We start from the raw sequence: 26131 nt of genomic DNA on the forward strand, positions 1-26131 counted from the left end.
GTAGCTTGGTGGTTAGCACTGCTGCCTCACAGCAGTGGGGACCTGGGTTCAATCTCCAGCCTTAGGTGACTGTCTGTGTGGGGTTTGCACATTCTCCCCGTGTCCGTGTGGGTTTCCTCTGGGTGCTCGGGTTTTCTCTCACAGTCCAATGATGTGCAGGTGAGGTGGGTTGGCCATTGTATTCAGGGATGTGTAAGTTAGGTAGATTAGCCATGGGAAATGCAGAGACAGGATATGGGGATGGGTCTGGGTGGGGTGCTCTCCAGAGAGTCGGTGTGGAATTGTTGGGCCAAATGGCCTTTTTCCTCACTGTAGGGGTTCTATAAAATGTGTGTGAAGGAAGAAAACTGAGGCACCCTGTAGTTCAAGAGCACCAGACTGCAGAGCTGGGAGGGGTCATAGTTTAAAAAATAAGCAGTCATCTGTTTATTACAGATGAAGGAACATTTTTTTTCTCTGAGGGTTGAGAGTCTTTGAAATTCCCTTCCTCAAAAGGCAGTGGATGCCGAGTCATACAATATTTTTAAAGCAGAGCCAGATAGGTTCTTCATTTCCAAGGGAATGAAAGATTACAAGTCTGTAAGCTAAGGTGGGATGGAACTAGTGAGTTGCTTTTGCAGAGAACTGCATGTGCATGAAAGACCAAATGGCCCTCTCCTATGCTGTGATATTACTATAATATTAAAGCCCTTTATGGGACTAGAGTAGTGTGCTGATCAGATTGGGGTCATCATTCTAATGTTAATTGCATCATTCACCTGTCGTGTTTCATGCTCTCTAAGTCACTTCACTTCAAACAGTATTTCATTGTTGCATCATTATGAGATGTCCAGTGTTCATTGAAAGTGCAATGTTCCTCGTCACTCTCATTCCCCTTTCTTACTGTCAATCTTTTCAGCCATTCTCTGCTGAGTCTTAATTTTCGCCCAATTCTCAGCCTCATCACTCATTTAAGTGATTGACCAATGGAGATATGATGGGCAGAATGGCCTTGCTTTTGCACTGTAATAGTTCAGTGATTCTATGAATAGTTCAAACATCTTTCTTTAACTTCTCTTGTTAGTCAAGGCAGAGATTGATAAATTCTTGATGTCACGAGGAATTAAGGGCTACGGGGAGAATGCTGGTAAGTGGAGTTGAAATGCCCATCAGCCATGATTGAATGGCGGAGTTGACTCGATGGGCCGAATAGCCTTACTTCCACTCCTATGTCTTATGGTCTTATATTCAGACCACTCTTCCTGCAATTTTTTTTAGGGAATCCAAAACGTGTCTTAAATCTTAATTAAATGCCTCTGAATTCCAGTGTAAAATTCAAAAGTATTCTGATCACTCTTTCCCAGAGGATCTTTAATGACATAGTGAAGGAAAACAGAGTGAAATCACGAAGGAGTGAAACTGGGGCAACAGAGAGCTCATGTCAGACGACAATTGGAGGGATGGGGACAATTGTGAACTATAGAAGAAGGAATTGGTTGCAAGTACGTTGCGAGGGGGGAAGGAAGGGTGGGAGGAAGGCAAGTAGAGGGGTGATGAAACAAGTTATCAACAAAGCAACATCTTGATAAGCGTGTGACACCGTAGTGAGCAGTGAAAAGGTGCGGGGTGGGGGGATATGGGGAGAGACACAACCACAGCAAAATACTGCAGGTTATGAAAATCTGAAATTAAAACGAACAAAAACATGCTGGAAATACTAAGCAGGCCATACAGTATCTGAGGAGAGAATCAGTTAATATTTTGAGTCAGTGATATTTCATCAGAAGAAAAATAAATAAAAAGAACAGATCGTGCTGGAGAAACTCAGCAAGTCTAGGGACATCTGTGAAGACAGAAACAGAGATAACATTTGGAGCCCAATTATGACTATTCTTCACAAGATAAATATAGGAATTTTCAAGCTAGTAGTTTGGTGGGGAGGGGGCAGGAAGAAGATTCCGTGATGGGGGTTAGTAACGAGAGATTAACCAACAATAGATTTTGTGAAGCAAGAACCAAAGAAAGTGATAATGAGTACATTATAAAGAGATCACAATTAAGTCCAGATGAGCTATTTAGCAGATAACTGAACATGACATCAAGGGACAAAGAAAGAAACAAGCCAGTGAAAAAAATTATAATAGTAATGCACAGAGACCAAGATAGAGCTTATGATCCAATCATGTTGAACTCCATGTTGGATCCAGAAGATTGTAAAATGCTGAAATGAAAAGCTGTTGCTTGAGCTTGCACTAAACTGAATTTGAGAGAAGCTGCTTTGTACAGGCTAGTCTGAGATATTCCTACTGGTGCAAGGGGCAACTATTTGTGGACGTTAGAGAAGTTGCACATTATACACGGTTGATCCAGTTTCATTGTTTCTTTCAATTCTTGTGGAACATAAGCTTCCCTGCCAGAAAGTCCAGGTCCAAGTCCCATCTGCCCTGGAGGTGCGTGACCGCATGTCCAAACTGGTGCTGAGAATATCTAAAACAGCAGAGGCTCTAACTTGCCATGTAGGAAGCCACTACTTTATAAAAGTTGTTGTAAAAGAACTTCAATGTTTCTAGTGCCTTTTCATAATGCTAGGGCTTTTTGAAGCGAGTTTGTGCTGAGTTCATCATTTTTTTTGGTGATGATTTAGCTTGGGGTCAAATATTGGTCAAGATGTTGGAAGGAAGCCCTACTGCTTTCTGAATAATTGCAGTGGGGCTTTTTGATGTCCACAGGAACTAGCAGATGGGGCCTTGCTTTAACAAGTCATTAAATAAAAAGATCTCTAACAAGGCAGCACTCAAGTGCCATCGTGACCTCCCGACTGAGAGGTGAGAGTGCTGCCAACAGAGCCAAGTTGACACTTGATTATAATGCATGACTGGATGGCTTTTTAATAGGTTCGCTGTACTGTGTGAATCACAAATGCTGCAGTCATTAGTTCCAATCTATCTTTGTTAGCTATGAGTGTTTGGAATTTACCTCTGATTTTGTCCTTGCAATTAAATGAAGAAACTTTAGGTTCATGCTTCCTTAGTTCAAAATGAAATCATTACTGAGACAAAGCTCCTCAACCCTCAGCTTAGAAATGGAATACTGACTCAAGGTGATGTCTTCCTTTTACAGTGAAAAGTACTGGCGTTTAAATATTTGTAAATGGAAGATGAATCTAGGCTGCAGTTACTAACAGTAGACTGTCCTTCCTTCATACATGCAGCTCATCAGCCACAATAATCACCTCAGTTAGTATGGTCTGGGTTCCCAAATTCTTCAACGGTGCTGTGAATGCTGCTCTGTGTTCTGGGCCAAGGGGTTGGGTTTTAAGTGGAACAGGTTGGATTCTGCCAGATTTCTAGTCTGTTCAGTTATTTGGCTATAGAAAAAAATGTACCCAACCAAGACAGGTGAGCTCATGTTACAGTTTGACTCTGGCATAGAGAGTAGCAGCAGCGTTGCAAATTACATCAATGGCAGTCTTGTGGAGAATCGTCCCTCAGGTTAAACTCACCGGAGGCTGAGAGACGCTCAGTGATACGAGCTTAGTTTAGCTTCTGTTTCAAGGGCAAGGGGCAACTGCTTCGGGGCATTAGACGTCTCCCACACTGGAAAACAGCGTATAGTCCAACTTGCCAGAACTGAAGCCACTAGCTAATAAAGCTGTGAAGGAAGAATTGTGCAATTGTAATATCTTTTCAAATTCCCAGGACACTCTGAAACATTTAAGATGAAAATGAACTACTCTTTAAAGTAAATTTATGCAGATTTGATCAGATCTTTGTTTGGTGGTGGTTGTTCAGCACCGAGACAAATCTGGGCCAGGATATTGAATAGCTCAAACAGTAAAACAAACCTTGAACAATCTCCAATTTTACTGGCACTTTCTTAATGGTCCAAATAGACTCCTGTGTTGTTTGATGATTTACAACATTTTGTTGGTTCGTTTTTTCACTTCTTAAGCTGTAATGTGAAGAGTATGTGGGTATTGTAACCATGGCATGTGAGCATTGTTGTATACTGATCTTTGTCAACACTTCAGTAACTCGATCGTATTTGCGACTTTGGCTTTTGAGGATGGAAAGTTGTGCATTCAGATGGATTATTGATTTGAAAAATGATGTTTGGCATCAGACTGGAGTTTAAAGTATAACTTGCGTGCTTCCATTTCTCCTCTACTTCTTCCTTAACCACAGTCCCAATCAAAGAACCACTTCATCAAGCTTTTGTTGTTGAGCTTCACTAAGTAGCACTTGTTCTGTATTCTGGTCACTCCCTTCATCTTTATCCACCTTTTTTATAATTTTCACTCCCTATCTATCCACCCTTTTTAAGGGAGTATCTGTTGGCCACTCATGCTTCCCAACACATAACTTTTATTCCAAAAATCTACTCAAGATCAAAATTTTAATGTGTAATTGTTCAAAGTATCTTGAAATGTCCAAGGAAAGTGGGGCGGGAGTGGGTCTATTGGAGTGGTGTTGCAGCATTGCCTTGGACACATCACACCAAATCTTCTGTGCTGTTACCATTCTGTGAAAGCACATCATGTTTTATACACTGGAAACATGCAGATGTTTCTCACCACCATCTCCTCGTACCCCTGCACTGTCTCTATTTAATAGGCTGCTTGTCTGTTGGACTTTGCTTCCCAGTCTTGTTAGTCCTTGATCTTGAACCTTCCATCGTTGTTTTCAATTCTTCTCGTACCCACCTTCCCACTGCCTCTGAGTCCCCAATTGCTTGAGATCTCCATGCTCCTCTAATTCATGCCTCACACACATCCCTGGCTTTAATTGCTGACTACAGACAACTGCGCTTTTAGGAACAGCATCAGATCTTCTGCCTGAGCAGCCTATAGCACTCAACATTCAATTCTCCAATTTCAAATAACCTTGTTTCCCATTCCTGACTTCCTTTCAACCCCTCCCTCTCCCTCTGTTCCTTTGATTGACCCTTCCTTCCAGCTACAAGTGGATTCATTCCTCCCATTGACCAGCCAAGTTGTACCCTCTACCTGTGTTCACCTATTCCTATCTCACCACACCACTCCGCTGCCTCACCTTAGCTGCAGCTTTCCTTAACCCACCCCTAGTCCTGAAGTAAGGTTACACCCAAAACGTTGACTTCTCCACCTTCTGATGCTGCCTGGCTTGCTGTGTTCTCCCTACCTCCTCCTTGTCTATTTGTAGGCTTTAAGCACTGGAATCTCCTCCATAACTTATTTCCACACTCTGCTTCACTCCTCTTCTAAGAATGTCCGAAAGTCGTTACTCTGTTTCAGAACTTATTTCACTTACCTCAACAGCTGCTATGCAGTTTTGTGTTGAATCTTGTTTGATGACATCCCTTTGAAACACTGTGTAACATTTTCCCATATGGAATGTAGTATAAAAATGTAAGTTTTTGTCGATTCTAAGGTTAGACAATGCTGTGTTGCAGTATGATATGTAGTTTGAGATGGCCTGAGGCTTTGATGTGTGCGCACCTTAGTAATCTAGAGTATGAAGAATGCTGAATCTGTTCGCCTCAATGGAACCACCTTCAATTTGCTGGGTTGAAGTTCTAAAGAGAATAACTAATTATAGAGTCATAAAGATGTACAGCTCGGAAACAGAACCTTCAATTCAACCTGTCCATGTTGACCAGGTATCCCAACCTCATCTAGTCCTATTTGCCAGCATTAGGGCCATATCCCTCTAAGTGTTTTCTATCCATCCAGATGCCTTTAAATGATGTAATTTTACCAGCCTCCTCCACTTCCTCTGGCAGCTCATTCCATACACTTACCACCCTCTGCATGAAAAAGTTGCCCCTTAGGTCCCTTTTAAATCTGCCCCCTCTCACCCTAAACCTATGCTTTCCAGTTTTAGACTCCCCCACCCCATGAAAAAGACTTTATCTATTTACCCTATCCATGCCCCTCATGATTTTGTAAACCTCTATAAGGTCATCCCTCAGCCTCCAAAGCTCCAGGGAAAACAGCCCCAGCCTTTTCAACCTCTTCCTGTAACTCAAACCCTCCAACCCTGGCAACATCCCTGTAAATCTTTTCTGAACCCTTTCAGGTTTCACAAATTCTTCCTATAGGATTAGTCAAAAGTTTAAATCTGGTTTCCTGCTTTTGGTATGTAGTGAAAGTTATTTTACATGCTTGTATTGCTTAATATACAGTTACAATCACAAACCCACAGATGCAAGATCTTTAATATATATGTGGTAACCACCACCCCCCACCCCGCTCCCTGATTTGGATGATGGGAAAGTCACTCAGTTGTCTGTGAATCTAGGAATAAGAGGAAAAAAAAATATATATAAAGCAGACCAGTGGCTCTTAGCACAGTTTAAGCACTCGGGCTGCTGGCCAGGAGGCCTGGGTTCAAGTCTTAGCTACTTCAGAACTGTGCCATAGCTTTCCTGAATAGATTGATTAGAAAGAAAAGCAGACCTTTTAGGCCTTTGTAATGCAGTGGCCAGATCCCTACCTCTGAACCAGGAGGTTCAGTTTCACGTTTCCCCTGTTCCCTGGGTTTATAATAACAACTCTGAACAGGCTGAGTAAAAATCTGAGATGTTGTCACTATTGATAACTGAGTAAAAAATGATAATGCAGGCCCTTCTGGCCCATAAGGTGCAGTGGTGGTGTCCCCACCTCTGAGCTAGGTGGCCTGGGTTGAAGTTTCGTCTGCTCCAGAACGGCATAAAGATCACTCTGAACAGGCCAAATTAAAATAAATAAAAAAACAACATACCGCAAACGCAGTTAGGGCTCTTGTGGTGTTTCAACAATATTCCCAAATCTGAGTCAGAAGACCTGGCTTTAAGTCCCATCTGCTCCATAAGTGTGTTTTAATATCTCCGAACAAGTTGATTAGAGAAGATGTTTATTTAAAAAACAAACCCATTGTCCCTATTGTTGGGCCAAGAGTTCAACTCTTGCCTGCTCCAGAACTGTCATAATATATCTGACCAGCTTGGTTAAAGCAGATCAAGAAAGGCTCTTGCTGCACAATGGTAGTGTCCCTACCTATGATCTAGGAGACCAGGGTTTAAGTACCTGCTCCAGAGGTGTGTAGTAACATCTCTGAACAGGTTGGTTAAAAAAATATAAAACCAAAATAGATGGAAAAAGACCAGGAAAAATGGTGTTAGTAACAAATCAAGACAGGGACTGCAAAGAGGGAAAGTGAGACAAAATAAGGAAGATAAAGTATTAATGGGAGAGAAGTGAAGTCACATCAGGAGAGTTTCAATTTTCTTTCTATTTGTAGCTTTCACCATCCCATAAAAGATAAACTGCTAGGGGGAAAAGATTTAAAATGTAAAGTCTTTGAAGGAAGTTTTTTATCGTTTAACAAAACTGTCGATCTATTTATAGTAACAGGTTAATGATTTTGTTCCATCCAGTGAATAACTGTTACCTGAAACAACCATCCTTTTAATATGCTCATCCAATTTCAGTTGATGCACTGCTTTGTCCACAGTGAGTGTGCAATGAACAGACGCTCTGTTGCTAAATTAAATTATTTTTGGTCATCAGTCAAAAGGCCAATTTTTCTGTTCCCAGCCTTTTTATAACTTCTAAATCTAAGCGTTCATAGAATTTGCTGAATGGGTGGGTAATTTACATAACTAGTAGATCTTGGTAGGGAGAATAAGATGACCAAATACTGCTTGGAAAATGAGAAACAATCTTGCATTTCCCCAGGAAAAGCACAGCAGGTCACGTAACATCTGAGGGACAGGAGAATTGACGATTTTGGCATGCCCAAAACGTCAATTCTCCTCCTCCGAGAATGCTGCCCGACCTGCTGTGTGCTTTTTTTAAGATTTAGTTTTTAGATTACTTACAGGATGGAAACAGGCCCTTCAGCCCAACAAGTCCACACCGACCCTCCAAAAAGCAAACCACCAGACCCATTCCCCTACACCTAACACCACAGGCAATTCACCTCACCTGCACATCTTTGGACTGTGGGAGGAAACCCACACAGATGCAGGGAGAATGTGCAAACACGACACAGACAGTTGCCCGTGGCAGGAATTGATCCTGGGTCTCTGGCGCTGTGAGGGAGCAGTGCTAACCACTGTGCCACCATGCCATCCTACATTTCAGCACCATACTCTTGATCCTTGCATTTCTCTAGCACTTTTTAGTGTCTGAGGGCATCACAAAGTATTGAAGCATTTTTTTTAGAAGTACAATCGTCCTTGTTGTGTCAGAAAGACACAAGCCAAATCTGCACATAACAGCATCTGATGAACAACTCTGTAACAATGCCCAGACAGTCTGTTTTGGTAATGATGATTGAAGGGTTACTATTGGTCAAGACACCAGAGATAACTCCCCTGCCCTCCTTTTGAAAGGTGCCATGGCATGGGATTTGTTTGAATATATTCATCCAAGAGGGCAGATGTGCCACAGTTTCACATCTCCAGAGAGACAGAGAACACTTGATAATGCCTGCAGCAAATATGTCATAGAATTGTAGGAGCCGCATTTGAACCCAAGAGTTGTGAGTGTTTTATGGAAATCTGAGCATCTGTCTTCAATTTACCAGGACATTCAGACAAATAAAACAACCTCAATATATGTCCTCAATTCCTTGGTGCAGTACAGATAGCTATCCACTACTTACTTTTTACTTCTTGCTTATCACTCAATACCTTTGAATAAACGTAAACTTTAGCTGCTGCCAGTACATTGAAGTACACTGAAGGAAATGGTTGCAACATATGACAATTGACATATATTATTTATTCAGTTTTCCCAGTCTTAATCAAATATCTTTAGAATCAGCATCAGATATATTGTTAGAGATAGCCCATGAAGAACATTTCTAGTGATTAAACAACATGCTCAGATGCTTTTTCAATAGTGGAAACATTATGTTGTACGTTTGCATTAGGATCCAGCATAGCTGTTAAGAAACTGATGCAATCTAAGACTTTCACTGGATTTGTGAACAGAGAAATCTAAAACTTGTGAAGTGCTGCCTTAATAAAGAGAAGGCAGCAATCAGTTTGTAACTTTGATAAAGACCGGTTAGTCTGCTTTGGTGGTGTTTGTTGTGAGTGAGTTCACTGTGTAATGTTTACTGCCAGACCTTGACTTGCAGACCCTTGATTGTACCCTGACAAAATCATCAAAAACTCCATTTATCTCTCAACTTCTCTTTAAAAAAAGGGAGTAAATTGTTTTACGTAAGGTATTCAGTGGCCGCCACAAGCTGAAGTGAAAGCAATTGACAGCACAGGTAAAGGTCACATGACTGTGGCAAGCCAGCCAAGTCAAGATATACAGATGTATTTTTCCATTCTTAGACCTGGTAACATAGAATGTGTATTGGCCAATGGAATAGGTGGGTAACCTGGGTCCACTGACATTTCCTGCCCAGTTGGGAAATGCAATTTCCTTGATTTATTTTCCTCTAATCTCTACACGATTCTTCCTGCAGAGTATTGATTGAGAAGTCAGCAAGTTGTCCAGATACAGTATGCATGGAAGCTGGGGTTGCTGACCTTCATACAGACATGGTTAAGTTGAGATCTGGTGGATGTGTTGAAAACCTGAAAGGTTTTGAATATAGTACAGTACAGCACAGTACAGGCCCTTCACCCCACGATGTTGTGTCGAGCATTTATCTTAATCTAAGATCAACCTAATTTACACACCCCTCAATTTACTGCCGTCAGTGTGCTTGTCCAGCAGTCACTTAAATGTCCCTAATGTCTCTGACTCTACTATCAGCAATGGCACTGCATTCCATGCACCCACCACTCTCTGCGTAACAAACCCACCTCTGATATCTCCCCTATACCTTCCTCCAATCACTTTAAAATTATGACCCCTCGTGACAGCTATTTCTGCCATGGGGAAAAGTCTCTGGTTATCTCCTCTATCAATGCTTCTCATTACCTTGTACACCTCCATCAAGTTACCTCTCTTCCTTCTTCTCTCCAGTGTGAAAAGCCCTAGCTCCCTCAACCTCTCTTCATAAGACATGCCCTCCAATCCGGGCAGCATCCTGGTAAATCTCCTCTGCACCCTCTCTAAAGCACCTACATCCTTCCTATAATGAGGTGACCAGAACTGGACACAATATTCCAATTGTAGTCTAACCAGGGTTTTATAGAGCTATAACAAAACCTCACAGCTCTTAAACTCAATCCCCCTGTTAATGTAAGCCAAAACACCATACACCTTCTTCACAATCTTATCAACTTGGGTGGCAACTTTGAGGGATCTATGTACGTGGACCCCAGGATCACGCTGTTCCTCCACACTGCCACGAATCCTGTCTTTAACCCTGTATTCAGCATTCAAATTCAACCTTTCTAAATGAATCATTTCGCATTTATCCATGTTGAACTCCATCTGCCACTTCTCAGCCCAGCTATGCATCCTCTCACTGTCTTGTTGTCTCCTGCAACAGCTCTCGACACTATCTACAACACCACCGGCCTTTGTGTCATCAGCAAACTTACTAACCCCTTACTAATCTACAAAGAGCAGAGGCCCAAGAACAGATCCCAGCAGGACACCACTGGTCACCAACCTCCAGGCAGAATACTTTCCATCCACTACCACTCACTGTCTTCTTCCAGCCAGCCAATCCTGTATCCCATATCTCTTAATACCTAAGGGGAATCTTATTAAATGTCTTACTGAAATTCATATACACCACATCCATTCCTCGATCTTCATTAACTTGTCTCATCACATCCTCAAAGGACTCAAAAAACCCTGAAGCATATACTAAAGACCTTAGAATCCAGATTAACCTGAAAATTGGTGCTTCCCTCTAATAGGTCTAGGATGAATCCCATCCAAAGTGTTCAAGTGCAAATGGCAGTGCAGTCCCAAGAGTCTGGTACCCTTAGAGACCCAGTGGAACTACAGCACGTTCTCCAGTGGTCATGGCTTTCTCTCACCTCAACTCGCCCATATGTGCCTAATGGGGAGGAACCAAAGTAAACCCGAGGACAAGAATCCCCCTGACGTCTAGGATAATGATCCTGTTCCACAACAGGAACAAAAGAAGGATGTTCCTCTTTCTGAAACAGACAGAATCGGGACACAGCAGAAGAAAACCATGAGAAAAACATCTGAGGAAAAGAATAATCAATAATACAGAGCGTGAACCTAACCCAGACCCTGGAACGACACCGTTTCAAAAATACCCACTTTCAGGCAACTCCTGTTTATAGATAGTCAGATTTTCTTAACCTGGTACTTAACGTGTAATAAAAGATGTGATGTCTAATTTCTTCAGATAGTGAATTGAAAAGATGTTAATTTTAATTATTCTTGTTAATTTTCTGTCTCTTTTCTTTCACCTTTTCTCTTTTTATGTCTCATTCCATATCTGATTTGCCTCTAATTCACGGTTTTTTTCAGTCTTTCTTCAACTCGTAAATGTAATTGTTGAGAGAGATGCATTGTCATTTCCTATCATATACCAAGGTTCCAGATGCACTAACCATATTGGTGACAACTCACGCTCAACAACTTTCAGGACAACAGGAAGTGGGCTGTAGGCTGCAAAGTAAGATTTTAACCAGTTAGACAAGGTGCCTCATTCTGCAAATTGCAGCTATTGAATTTACTTTTGTGTGGACGAGGTAGCCAGTAGTTACCTGAAAGTTGCTGATAGCTAGAAGCAGGAATTGTTATAACATTTAAGAAGTATTTAGATGTGCACTTGCGATGCCAATGCATACAAGGCTATAGGCCAAGTGCTGGAAAGTGGAATTAGAATAGTTAGGGAGTTGTTTTGACCAGCACAGGAGTGATGGGCTGAATGGCTTTTATTTGTTCTGCAGAACTCAATTGCTTTGTATTCCATCTGTCATGTTCTAGCCCATCCACACAGCCATGATTGATCACAGCATTGCTTAAATGAAAAGCTGTTTGTTGAATATGTTTCTCCTGGGTAAAATATATAATGGAAGTCAAAGGAGGCAGAAGGTAATTATGTTTTACTCAGTCAGTGCAGTTTGTGAACATTTTTTACAGACAGCATTACTGTGTCCTGAGAAACCTCCCAGTGTTCCAGTACAGAGTTTGGGATTTATTGAGATCCAGGATTATTTTGATGCTCGATCCTGGAAACACAGTACAAAACCAGAGTTAGTCAGCAAAAAACATAAAGACTTGTTACCAACAAAACCTGTACTTTCACTTGTGCAAAGTCAGTTTCTATTAATTTTTATGGCTGTATTTTGTCCCTATTTAACTCTTTGTTTGGCAACACACCCCAAGGCCCTACCATTAAGTGTAGAAGTCATGGCCTGTTTGCCTTATCAAAATGCAACCCCTCATATTTTTCTAAATAAGTTAGCCATAAGATTATAAACTACTAATGCTGCTAAACATCTAGGTTCTGCTTTTAAGTAAGAATGACCAGAAATATCTTTGAGTCATAGTTTTACAGCACGTAAATTGACCCTTTGATCTACGCCAACCAGACATCCCAATCTGACCCAATCCCATTTGCCAGCATTTGATCCATATCCCTCTAAACCCTTCCTATCATTTCATACATGTACCACCTTCTATGTGAAAGAATGTATCCCTCAGGTCCTTTTTAAATTTTTCCCCTCTCATCTTAAACCTCTGCCCTCTAGTTTTAGACTCCCTCCACCCGGGAATCTATTCACCCTATCTATGCCCCACATGATTTTGTAAACCTCTATGAGGTCACCCCTCAGTCTCCAGTGCTCCTGAGAAAAATGCCTATCCAGCCTCTCCCCATAACTCAATCTCCAATCCAGGCAACATCCTTGTAAATCTGTTCTGCACCCTCACAAATTTAACAACGTCTTTCCTATAGAAGGGTGACCAGAATTGTGCACATTACCCCAAAATTGCCCTTGCCACTCACTGTACAGCTGCACAATGACCTCCCAACTCCTATATGCATTGCACTGATCAATAAAAACAAACGTGCCAAATGCCTTCTTCACCACCCTGTCTACCTGCAACTCCACTTTCAAGCAACAATGCGCCTGCACCCCCAGGTCTCTTTGTTTGGCAACACTCCCCAGGGTCCTTCCATTAACTGGGTAAGAACTGTCCTGGTTTGCCTTAGCAAAATGCAACACCTCGCATTTATCTAAATTACATTCTACCTGCCACTCTTCGGCTAATTGATCTATCTGATCTAAAATCCTGTTGTACACTGAGAGAATCTTCTTCATTGCTCACAATGTTATTTATTTCGGTGTCGTCTGCAAATTTGCTAACCATTCCTCCTACATTCACATCCAAATTATTTATTTAAATGACAAAAAGACAGTAGGCCCCAGCACTAATTTTTGCAGTACACCGCTGATCACAGGCCTCTAGTCTGAAAAGCAACCCTCTACCACCACCCTCTGTTTCTTGCCTTCTAGCCAATTTTGTATCCAATTGGCTAGCTCTACCAGATCCCATGTGATCTAACCTTACTAACTGGTCTGAAATGCAGAACCTTGTCAAAAACTTTGCTGAAATCCATACAGACAACATCTACTGCTCTGACTTCATCAATCTCCTTTGTCACTTCTTCAAAAATCTCAATCAAGTTAGTGAGACAAGATTTCCCATGCACAAAGCCATGTTGACGATCTCTAATCAGTCCTTTTCACATGAATGTAAATTCTGTTCCTCAGAATCCCCTCCAATAACATACCCACCACTGATGTCAGGCTCAACTGTCTATAGTTCCCTTGCTTTTCCTTACAGCCTTTCTTAAATAATTGGACCATGTTAGCCAACCTCCAGTCTCCTGGCATATCGCCTGTGGCTGTTAATGATATAAATGTCTCAGCAAAGGGCCCAGCAATCACTTCCCGAACTACCCATAAAGTTCTAGGAAGCACCTGATCAGGTTCTGGGGATTTATCCACCTTTATGTGTTTTAAGACCTCCAGCACTTCTTCCTCTGTAATATGAACTCTTATCGAGGCATTGGTGTTTATTTCCCAAGTCCCCTAGCTTCTGTGCACTTCTCCATTGTAAATACTGACATTCCTGTGGTTCCACACATAGGCGCCACATTGATCTTTAACGGGCCCTATTCTCTCCCTAGTTATGCTTTTGCCCTTATAGTACTTACCAAATTTGGATTCTCTTCAACTCCAATTGCCAAAGCTATCTCAGGTCCCCATTTTGCCCTCCTGATTTCCCTCTTCGGTATACTCCTACTGCCCTTACACTCCTGGAGAGATTCACTCAATCCCATCTGTCTATACCTGATATATATCTCCTTTTTCTTGCGTAGAGCTTCTATCTCTCTCATCATCCAGCATTTCCTACACCTACCAGCCTCTCCCTTCACTCGTACAGGAATATACAATCTCTGAACTCTCCCAATTCCCAACCGTCTCTTTACCTATGCATAGCTCTCTCAATGAACTTTTGTAAGTTCCAATCTAATTCTGTCAAAATTGGCCTTTCACCAGTTTAGAACTTTAACATCTTGATCAGTTCTATCCTTTTCCATACCTATTTTAAAAGTAATAGAACAGTGATCACTTGACCCAAAGTCCTCTCCCACTAACATCGCCATAACTTGCCCTGCCTTATTTCCAACAGAAGGTCAAGTCTTGCTCCTTCTCTAGAAGTGAATAAGAGAGTATCCTTAACTCTATGGCAATCCCAGTCCTTGTTTAGAAAGTTGAAATCCCCTACTGTTACAGCCCTGTTATTCTTATACAGCCCTAAGGATATCTGAGATCTCCTTTCACATTTGTTTCTCGATTTTCCCAAAAATGTGATCATCCTTTTCTTATTTTCCAGTTCTACCCATATAATTTCCCAGGGATATCCTGCATACGCGCAGCCATAATGTTAACTTTAATAAAAAAACGCACTCCCCCTTCTCTCTTACACCCCGCCCCCACTGCCCCACCTTTCTATCCATCCTATAGCAGCTGTACCCTGGAACATTAAGCTGGCAGTCCTGTCCATCCCTGTGCCACATCTCTGTAATTGCTGTGATATTTCCAACCATGGCCTAAGTTCATCTGCCTTCCCTGTCAGGCCTCTTGCATTGAAATAACTGCAGTTTAATTTCAGTCTTACCTCATTGTCTGCCAAGCTCTTGTCTGCCTTGACTGTTTAACTTGTTCTATATGTCTACTGTACCAGTCCCGATCTCAGCCTTTTCTCTTTTCTCACTATCGCTTTGGTTCTTCCAACACCCCCAACCCCCGAGTAGCATGAACAAATTGCCCCAAAGAATATTGGTCCCTTTCCCGTCCCTCTTACATAGGTCATTTATACTCCTGGGGAGATCCCATTGGTCCAAAAATGTGAATCCCTGCTCCTTGCACCAGCCCTTCAGCCACACATTCACCTGCTCTATCCTCCTATTCCTACTCTAACTAGGATGTGGCGTCAGTAGTAGTCCAGATATGACTACCCTTTAGGATCTACTTCTCCACCTCCTGCCCACTTCCCTATATCTTCTCTGCAGGACCTCATCCCTTTCCGTACCTATGTCATTGGTACCAACGGCACCACAACCTTGTGATAGTCACTCTCCCTTTTCAGCATATTCTGCATCCTCTCTGAGACCTGCTCGACTCAGGGAGGCAACACACCATCTTGATGTCTTACTGTCCGCTGCAGAGACATCTCTCTCATCCCCTGACCGGAGAGTCCCCAATTACAATCAATCGCTTGGAACCTGACATACCCCTAATTATAGTAGAGCCAGTCTCGGTACCAGAAACCTAGCCATCAGTGCTACTCATTTGAGAGTTCATTCTGCCACCTCCAGTATCCAAAACAGCATTTCTGTTTGAGATAGGGATAGCCACAGGAGATTCCTGCACTACCTGGCTACCTCTCCTACCATTTAAAGGGTTAAACCATCTACATGACTGTATCTACAAATTTTCTATCTTCTGAAATTGCCATCCACCACATCCCTTTGCTCTTGTTGACTCCTGATTACCCCTAACTGCCACTCTAACCAATCCATGCGATCCGATAGGATTGACATCCAAACACAATTGTGTTCTCTCCTTGTTTTCTCTCCTTGGTTTTTCACATTTGACAGGAAAAGCACATCACCCTACTAAAAGCCATGTCTGCCCCTTTAGCAATCTTGAGTTTCATTTTAAGCCTTTCAATGGGTAATGCAATTGCAAACACTTGTCAGCCAGCAGGGAAAAAAAATGTAACAGCAGTGTTGGAGCTATTCACTGGGCATCTAGTGGATGAAGGAGATGTCTCTGCCGCAAACTGTAGATCACCCAATTCTGTCAAATTAAGGATGCAGGTTTTCATGGAGTTAGAGTACTGTACCCATCAATTACTGCAAAGGTAAATGGTGAAGAGATGATGAACCTGTCCACACACCTTGGATGCACACTGACACTAGGAACTGACAATTGTATAAGAAGTAGGAGCAGGAGTAGACTTTTTTAAAGTTTGTTCATGGGATATGGGCCTCACTTACAGTTAAGATTTAGTCATATTATTGAGATTCTGGAGTCACATGTAGGCCAGACCAGGTAAGGACAGCGGATTTCTTTTCCTAAAGAACATTAGGGAACCAGATGGATATTTACAACAGTTGATAGTGGTTACCAGATCAGCATTACACTAGCTTTTTATTCCAGACTTTTATTTAACTTACAAATCACTATCTGTCATGGTGGGATTCAAATCCGTGTCCTCAGAATATTAGCCAGGCATTTTGAGCTGTGTGTACCGAGACATTACCGCATCCAATACCTCCCTGGCCCCAGAACCAATGAACTGCTGAGCAAGTTGGTAAAATGAGTCCTGTCACATCACCCATTTCTCACATTGCCATTAGCTGTCATGACTTTGCTTCATTCAGAAAGATGATTCGGTCCAGACAGCATGGTTTGTGCGAGGAAAATCATGTCTCATAAACTCGATTGAGTTTTTTTCAGGAACTTACCAAAAAGATTGGTGATGGCTGTGCAGTAGATGTTTTTTATTTGGATTTCAGTACAGCCTTTGACAAGGTTTGACCAATTAGTAAAGTTAGGTCACATGGGATTCGGGGTGAGCTTGCCAATCGGATACATAATTGGCTTAACAGCAGGAGACAGAGTAGTGGGGAAGGATTGCTTTTCAGACTGGAGGCCTGTGACCAGCAGTGTACCACAGGGATCGGTTCTGGGTCCTCTTTTTTTTAACTCATTTATATAAATGATTTGGATGAGAATATAGAAGGCATGGTTAGTGAGTTTGTGGACAACACCATGGTGTACCACAGGGATCGGGTCTGGTCTTTTGTTTATCAGTTATATAAATGATTTGGATGAGAATATAGAAGGCATGGTCAGTAAGTTTGCGGAGGACACCAAAATTGGTGTCATAGAAGACAGTGAAGAAATTTTCAAAGATTACAAATGGATCTTGATCAAATGGGTCAATGGGCTGAAAAATGGCAAATGGAATTCAATCTGGATAAATGCGAGGTACGTGTTTTGGTACAACACAGAAGGCTAGGGCTTATACAATTAAAGGTAGGGCCTTGGGTAGTGTTTTAGAACAGAGAGACCTAGGGTTCAATTTGAAGTTTATATCACAAAGGCAGGGTGGTTAAAAAGGCATTTAGCACGCTTGCCTTCACTGCTTAGACCTTTGATTATAGGCGTTGGGAAGGCATGTTGAGATTGTACGGGACATTGGTGAGGCCCCTTCTGGAATACTGTGTCCAGTGCTGGTCACCCAGTTACAGGAAGCTACTATTTAGCTGGTGAGGGGTCAGAAGAGATTTACCAGGGAGGTTGCCAGGTATGAAAGGTTTGAGTTATAAAGAAAGGCTGAATAAGCTTGGACGTTTTTCACTGGAGTGCAGGAAGTTGAGAGGTGATCTTCTTGAAGTTTACAAAATAATATGAGGTATAAATAGAGTTAATGGTAGTTGCCTTTTCCCTAGAATGGGGAATTTCAAGACTTGCGGGCATGGTGAGAGGAGAGAGATTTTAAAAAGGTGAGCGGCAAATCTTTTTACACAGGGTGGTTCACGTATGGAATGAACTTCCTGAGGAAGTGGTGGATGTGGGCACAATTACAACCTTTAGAAGACATTTGGACAGGTACATGAATAGGAAAGGTTTGGAGAGACATGGGCAAGGAGCAGGCAGGTGGGACTAGTTTAGTTTGGGATTATGTTCAGTATGGAGTAGTTGAACTGAAAGGTCTGTTTCCGTGCTGAATGTCTCCATGTATAAGGTCCATATCTTCCCATCACCCAAAGGTACTTGTATGCATCATTCATAACTTGTTTGACTAGCATGACAAATGATGAAGCTCATTCTTTAGCACTGATTTTTGACACTATAATTTCCCCTTCAAAGCCTAGTCTTTGTAGGCTGTGGATAAGTTAATAATAGTTGTCTTCAGGTTTTTGTACATGAGTATTTGAGTGCTTAATTAGAGTGGTTGGACTTACTGTCATTTCAAGAATGTTACACAATTTTTATCAGATTTTTAAAATGCTCAGTCCTTGGCAAAGCTGTTTTTGGGTGACTCATTGTTTTCTGTCAAAGTGCTTAGATGCACAATTTTCTGTTCACTGGTTGGATATTAAGTCAAACTAATTGTGAACACATTCTCTTCATCGTCATTTATTTGGAACTGATAGCATAACGCAGTCAGTCAGTAGAATGTCCTTGTGTTGAAGAAAATCAGACTTTAATTGTCGCCTGCATGAACCTGTTAGTCGCTGTTCATTTTAGTTTCTCTTCTGGAATCTTCAGACTTGCAAGTCTTTGCTATAATTATGTTAGCAAGTATTCACTTTGAACATTCTGTTCGAAACTTTGTATCAGTAGATTCTGTCAACTAAGTGAATATAATTATTTCCAATTTGTTGATATAACTGCAATTTTACCAAAACATTCAAAAGGCTTAGAGCTATCCAAGGCAACACAGGCTGCTCAGTTGGCACTCCATCAACCACCTTATATACTCATTCCCTTCACTGATGCATGCTGGAAGCAGTTATGTAAGATGTCAAACCTAGAAGAACATATGCATCATGCACATGGGATCACCACCAGTACCTGCAACACACACCATCCTCAAAAAAAAACATATACTTTCTTATTCAATCGTGGGATGTGGGCATTGTTGGCTGGGCCAGTATTTATTGCCCACTCCCAGTTGTCCTTGAGAAGGTAGAACGCAACCTTCTTAAATCACTGCAGTCCACATGCCATAGGTCGCCCCACAATGCCGTTAGGGAGGGAATCAAGGATTTTGACCCAGCAATACTGAAGGAATGGAAATTTATTTCTAACAATGGTGAGTGGCTTGGAGGGAACGTGCAGATGGTGGTGTTCCCATATGTCTGTTATCCTTGTCCTTCTAGAAGATAATGGTTGTAGATTTGGAAGGTGCTGTCAAAAGAGCTTTGGTGAATTTCTGCTGTGCTTCTTGTAGATGCTACACACTGCTGCTACTGCCCATTAATACTAGAGAGACTGTATGTGGATGTGGACCCATCAAGTGGGCTGCTTTGTCCTGGATGGTGTTGAGCTTCTTGAGTGTTATTGGGATTGCACTCATCCAGGCAAGCTGCTATCCATTTGCTGTGATTTGAGAAACTGGGGATATGTATCAATATGGCATTAAATTGCTACACTTGTAGAAGGCCCAGTGATGAACTACCTCATTAATGAATGTCCCCAACATAAATTAAGTACTCGGTTTGGTCTGTGCAGCGTTTTTATTTCTATTTCCCTTCTGACTTGCCTTTTCTATACTTTTGGAAGGTCCTATGTAGACTCCTTCATCTCTTTGTTCTGTGGCCACCAAGACTTTTTGTTCTCAATTCCTTTTGTATTGTGGTGTGAATGTCTTGAGGGTCATTTCTTCAGTCTACATTTACTAGTCCCTACACATATGTATTCTGCATCTTCAATTGTACATTTTGTAAATGTAGTCCCTTTATCCTTGGATAAGATTCATGTTTAAGATTCTGTATCCTCCTTTCAGTCAATTTGTTGAAGCTTTTGACTCATTGTATTGAAGTTGGCCCTTTTTAAAAATTGCATTACCCAAGTAATAGTTCATCTCAGGTTAAGTGAAACTCCATTCTTTTATGGTCTCTGTCACCACAGTGAGCAGAATCTCTGATGCCTTTGTTTACACTTGTCAGCCAGGCTCTCTGATTGGACCTGATTAACACCCCCTATCAGGAACTCATATTCTATGAGGTCCACCCGGCTGACTCTGTGACATTTACTGCGTCCTTGCCTCTCTGAGCCTGAGGACATAGGTCGGTTTCTTTCGTAGCCCCTACTAGGACATTTCAGCACTGGCTCTGTCTGGCTCTGATACAGGCAGTGTGTAACACACATCATCTCACTTCTTGTGCCCAGAGTGTCTCGGAAGAAATTCATTCTCCTCTTCAGGCGGCACATGTGTGAGGTGACAACATCTGCCATGTCCATCTCTGATTCTGAGGTATCTTCAACACTTGATGGAGAGGGAGAACACATGGGTTACGGAACAATCAGAAAGGCTGTTAAGGAGCCAGGCATGATTTGCAGTTTCAGGTGGCCCATGTGCTTGTTCAAGACCATCACACCTACCTGAATTTATACATCACTGGACCTGACCTCACTTTGCCCGTGCCTCTTTCCCATGCAATGCCATTCCTATGGTTCTTGCATCAAACTCCACCCCCTGAAGCAAACTATCTTGCTTTAGTGGACTCTTGTGTCCACGTTAGCGTTCCTGAAAGCCATTTCACCCTCCCCACCCAGGTCCAGGAAGATCAGATTTATCCTGGTGTGGAGTCTTCTCCCCATTAGCAACTCTTCTGGAGCTACTCCTGTAGTTACATGAAGGCTGGTCCCACAATCAAATAGGAACAGGACAGCGAGTTTTGAGAAGACTTGTAGCTCAGATTGAGGTTCCAGATGTAGGTTTGCTTGCTGAGCTGGAAGGTTCATTTCCAGACGTTTCGTCACCCCACTAAGTAACATCTTCAATGGGCCTCCAGGCAAAGCACTGTACATGATTCCTGCTTTCTGTTTATATGTTTGGGTTTCTTTGGGTTGGTGATGTTATTTCCTGAGGTGATGTCATTTCTCGTTCTTTTTCTCAGGGGATGGTAGATGGGGTCTAACTTGATATGTTTGTTGATAGAATTCTGTTTGGAATGCCATGCTTTTAGGAATTCTCGTGTGTGTCTCTGTTTGGCTTGTCCTAAGATGGATGTGTTGTACCAGTCAAAATGGTATCCTTCTTATCTGTATGTAAGGATACTAGTGAGAGAGGGTCATATCGTTTTTGTGGCTAGTTGGTGTTCATGTATCCTGGTGGTTAGTTTTCTGCCTGTTTGTCCAATGTAATGTTGTTACAGTCCTTGCATGGTATTTTGTAAATGACATTAGTTTTGCTTGTTGTGCAAAACTAGTATCCTTACTTAAGGAAGGACACGCACAAGAATTCCTAGAAGCATGGCATTCCAAATGGAATTCTATCAACAAACACATTGAGTTAGACCCCCATCCACCACTCTCTGAGAAAAAGAACAAGAAATGACATCACCACCAGAAATTACATCACCAACCCAAATATAAATAGAAAGCAGGAAGCCCACTGAAGATGTTACCTAGTAGGGTGATGAAACGTCTGGAAATGAACCTTCCAGCTCAGCAAACAAACCTACATCCGGAACAGGACAGTTTGGTATCTAATGAAGCAGTAGGCTGTTTCCTTAAGCCTGCCTTCAAGGTTTGGACTGTTCCTTTTGCCAGACCATTGAATGATGGATGGTGTGAAGCTGTCCTTATATGAGAGATACCATTCAATTTAAGAAATACTCGAATATTCTGCTGGTAAACAATGGGTACATTTTGCTCCTGCCCCACTTGAATTCGAAGCTTTTACATGCTTGTTCAGGATCACCTCACTGACCCAAATTTTGTATGTCACAAGACCTGGCCTAGTATTCCTCTGTTCAGGATATGTCCTGTGCGAGGCTAAGCAATTGCCTTCACTCAAGTGGTGTTCCCCAAGCTCAGTCAGATTGGCAAGGGTGTTCCCCCTCCTTCGGAATACCCTGTAACTCATATGCTCCACTTGCCGCATTTTGAAATGACAGTGCAAAGTTGGAGTACCTGTTTAAAGTCCCGTTGGGCTTTATTTAGCAGGCACTTTTGCATGGTTACATCATTAATCCCATCTACCAAATGGTTTTCCAGCACCTCATTAAGGGTTAAATGAAAATCACTTGCCTCTGCCAGTTGTCTTAACTTAATCATAACTGAATTTGGGGCAGCATGGTGGCTCAGTGGTTAATGATCCACACTCACAGTGCCAGGGACCTGGGTTTGGTTCCAGCTTCGGGTGACTGTGTGAAGTTTGCACATTTTCCCTGTGTCTGTGTGGGTTTCCTCCGGGTGCTCCAGTTTCCTCCCACATTTCAAAGATATGTAGGTTATATGAATTGGCCATGCTAAATTACCCATGGTGTTCAGAGATGTGTAGGTTAGGTGCATTGGTCGGGGTAAATGTAGAGTACTGGAGGAGGGGAATGGGCATGGGTGGGATATTCTTCAGAAGGTCGGTGTGGACTTGTTGGGCCTAATGACCTGTTCCCACATTGTGGGGATGCAATGATGACTCTGTAGGGATTCTATGATAATCAAGTCCCAAAATTCCCCTGGTTCTCAAACTGCCAAGTAAAACTCGGAATAACGGGAGGATTGGGGTCATAATATTCCTTAACTAAATCTGTTAACTCTTCAAATGTTTTAGTATCTGGGCCCTCAGGAAAAATTCGGCTCCTAATAACCGAAAATGTTGCATATCCAAAAGCTGTCAGGAGAACTACTCATTACTTTTCTTCTGCCCCAATGTCATTTGCCTGGAAAAACTAAGACATTGTTTTCACATCCTGGGCACAGTCTTTGATGGCAAGATCAAATGAGTCAAATTTCCTATTTCTCTGGCTTTTCCTTATAGCTTCCTTAAATAATGGCACCAAATTAGCCAACCTCCAGTCTTTCAGCACCTCAACCCGTAGCTCTCAAAGATATAGATATCTCAGAAAGGAGTCCAGCAATCACTTCTCCCTAGCTTCACACAAAGATCTGACAAACACCTAATTAGATCTCGGGAATTCTTTTTAGATTACTTCCAGTGTGGAAACAGGCCCTTCGGCCCAACAAGTCCACACCGACCCTCCAAAAGCAACCCACCCAGACCCATTCCCCTATATTTACCCCTTCACCTAACACTATGGGTAATTTAGCATGGCCAATTCACCTAACCTGCACATTTTTTGAACAGTGGGAGGAAACCGGAGCACCCAGAGGAAACCCACGCAGACACGAGGAGAATGTGCAAACTCCACACAGACAATCGCCTGAGGGGGTCCCTAGTTACTTTTTTGCTCTTAATATACTTACAGAATCCCTACTGCCTTTATACTTCTCTAGGGATTCACTCAAGTCCAGCTGTCTATACCTGAATGTGCCTTCTCCCCCAGCCCTGTCAGACTTTTATATGTTTCAATTAAATCCTCCATTATTCTTCTAACATCCAGTGAATACAAGCCTAGTTGACTCAATCTTCCCTCCAATGACAAACCTGCCATCCCAGGAATCAGTCTGGTGTGCCTTTATAAGGCAAGTATATCTTTAGATAGGGAGACCAAAACTGTATATAGTACTCCAAGTATGGACAAGGATATGGATCGGGAATTTTATGACAAAACCATGTGTATAATATTGAGTAGCTTCTTGGACATCAACCCTTGTTCATAGTCCTGTGATTTTAGTTTTTGAATTAATTCTCCGGATATGGGCATCTCTGGCCAGGCCAACATTTTACAGTCATCACTAAGTGCCCAGGGATGGTGTTGCTGAGCCAACTCCATGAACCACTGAGTAGTGACTTCATTGAATTAAATGGTTTGTAAATTACACAAGAATCATATGCCTGCCACACTGAGTGAGGTGACAAGTTTTCATCTCTGGACTTTAGTGAACTGGTTGGCATTTTTAATTCCATCCCACACCTTCATGGCCATTTTTAACTAGTGTTAACATTTTTGATTATTAGATTTTTAAAAATATAAGTGCCAACTTCTTAATTGCATTGATGGAGTTTAAAACTTATATTCCTTGTTTGACTAGTCTAACATAGTCGGAAAGCGTGGCATTGGAAAAGCACAGCAGGTCAGGCAGCGTCTGAGGAGCAGAAGGGTCGATGTTTTGGGCATAAGCTCTTCTTCATTCCTGATGCCCAAAACACCAATACTCCTGATCCTCTGATGCTGCCTGACCTGCTGTGCTTTTCCAGCACCACACTTTTCGACTCTGACTCTGCAGCATCTGCAGTCCTCATGTTTGTTCTCTTAGTCTAGTAACATAATCAATACTATTTTAACCTGTTGTAAATTGAGAGTGATTCAAACCAGTCTTCTGGTGCATTTTAGGAGAATACTTGAGTCATGCTTTAATGTTTATATTTTTGGGTGTTATTTGTTTTCCTTATAAATTTTACTGTGGGTTCACTTCAGAGGAAAATCATACTGACTCTTCAGTGGAGTGCCAGGGGAACGCCGCACCATTGGAGGGTGCCATCGTTCAGATGAGACATTTTAATCAAAGCTACAGCTACCTGCTCAGATGAATGTAAAAGACCCTATGACACTACTTCAAAGAAAAAGCAAGGGCGTTCTCGTTGGTGTCTGGACAACTTCATGAAAACAGATTATCTAATCATGGTGACATTGTGGGCAGTGGGGCTTGTTGTGACCGACTAGGCCGTTGAATTTACTGCAAGAGTGACTGCACTTCGAAACTACCTCACTGGCAATAAAAGTGGTTGTGAAAATCCTTACATAAGTCCAAGTCTTTCTTCTGTTCTTTCACATGTTTTAAGTCAAAAGCAGCAGTAACACATGCTTGTATTTTGAATAAATGCTTGGTATGGCCATTGCTCTGCCCAAAACCGCAAGATTTTATAGAGCGTTGTGAACATAGCCCAATCCATCACACAAACCAACCTTCCTTTTTTTGATTCCACCTACACTTCTCGCTACCTCGGGAAAGCACAAACAAAAAGGCCCCTCCCATCCTGATTATACTCTCTCCTACCCACTTCCATCAGGCATAAGATAAGAAGTTTGAAAACACAAACCAGCAGAGTTTAAAAACAGCTCCTTCCCTGCTGTTATCAAATTTATGAATGGACCTCTTATATTAGAGTTGATCTTCTCTGCTCACTCTCTGTGGTTGTGACACTATATTTTGCACTCTCTTATATTATCTTGATGTAATTATGTAAGGTATGATTTCTCATGTTAGCGCACAACAATAAGACCATAAGACCATAAGACATAGGAGCGGAAGTAAGGCCATTTGGCCCATCGAGTCCACTCCGCCATTCAATCATGGCTGATGGGCATTTCAACTCCACTTACCCGCATTCTCCCTGTAGCCCTTAATTCCTTGTGACATCAAGCATCTATCAATCTCTGCCTTGAAGACATTTAGCATCCCGGCCTCCACTGCACTCTGCGGCAATGAATACGGTGAAAAGTAAGTGAAAATACTTTTCACTGTATCTCGGTGCATGTGACAATAATAATAAATCAAACTGAAAAGCCAAATTCTGCATCTGCTGGAAATCTAAAACAAACACAGACAATGCTGAAGAAACTCGTTGGGTCTGGCAGCATCAATGGAGAGAAACAAAACTAACATGTCAAATCTAGTGTGATTCTTCATCAGTGTTCTGATGTTGCCACACCTTCTGGTTTCACTAGGACTTGCCGTGTTTGTTGTTCGTAGATTCATTTAATTGAAGTCAGAAATCACACGACACCAGATTGTAGTCTAACGGGGAGTTGTTTGAAATCACGAGCTTTTGGAATATAACCCTTTCATCAGGTGAAGTGAGAGGGAAGCGCACAGAACTTAGACTTTACAGGCAGAGACATCAAGGGCAGAGAGATCAAAAGATCATATAACTATCATGAGTGGAGTCAATGGATTCCTACAGTATGGAAACATGCCATTTTCCCCAACAAGTCCACACTGACCTTCTGTAGAGAAACCCACCCAGACCCATTTCCCCACCCTATTACTCTACATTTACCCCTGACTAATGCACCTAATCCACACATCCCTGAACATTGTGGGCAATTTGGCATGGCCA

The 26131-nt window shown here is 42.0% G+C and overlaps 1 protein-coding gene across 3 annotated transcripts in view; it reads left to right on the plus strand.

The window, feature by feature from the left end:
- prkag2a (protein kinase, AMP-activated, gamma 2 non-catalytic subunit a) overlaps positions 1–26131 on the plus strand; it is a 441401-nt gene that overhangs the window by 178202 nt on the left and 237068 nt on the right. The gene's annotated exons all lie outside the window — the stretch shown is intronic.

The sequence above is a fragment of the Hemiscyllium ocellatum genome, chromosome 5 (genome assembly GCF_020745735.1).
Source record: "Hemiscyllium ocellatum isolate sHemOce1 chromosome 5, sHemOce1.pat.X.cur, whole genome shotgun sequence".
NCBI classification, from domain to species: domain Eukaryota; kingdom Metazoa; phylum Chordata; class Chondrichthyes; order Orectolobiformes; family Hemiscylliidae; genus Hemiscyllium; species Hemiscyllium ocellatum.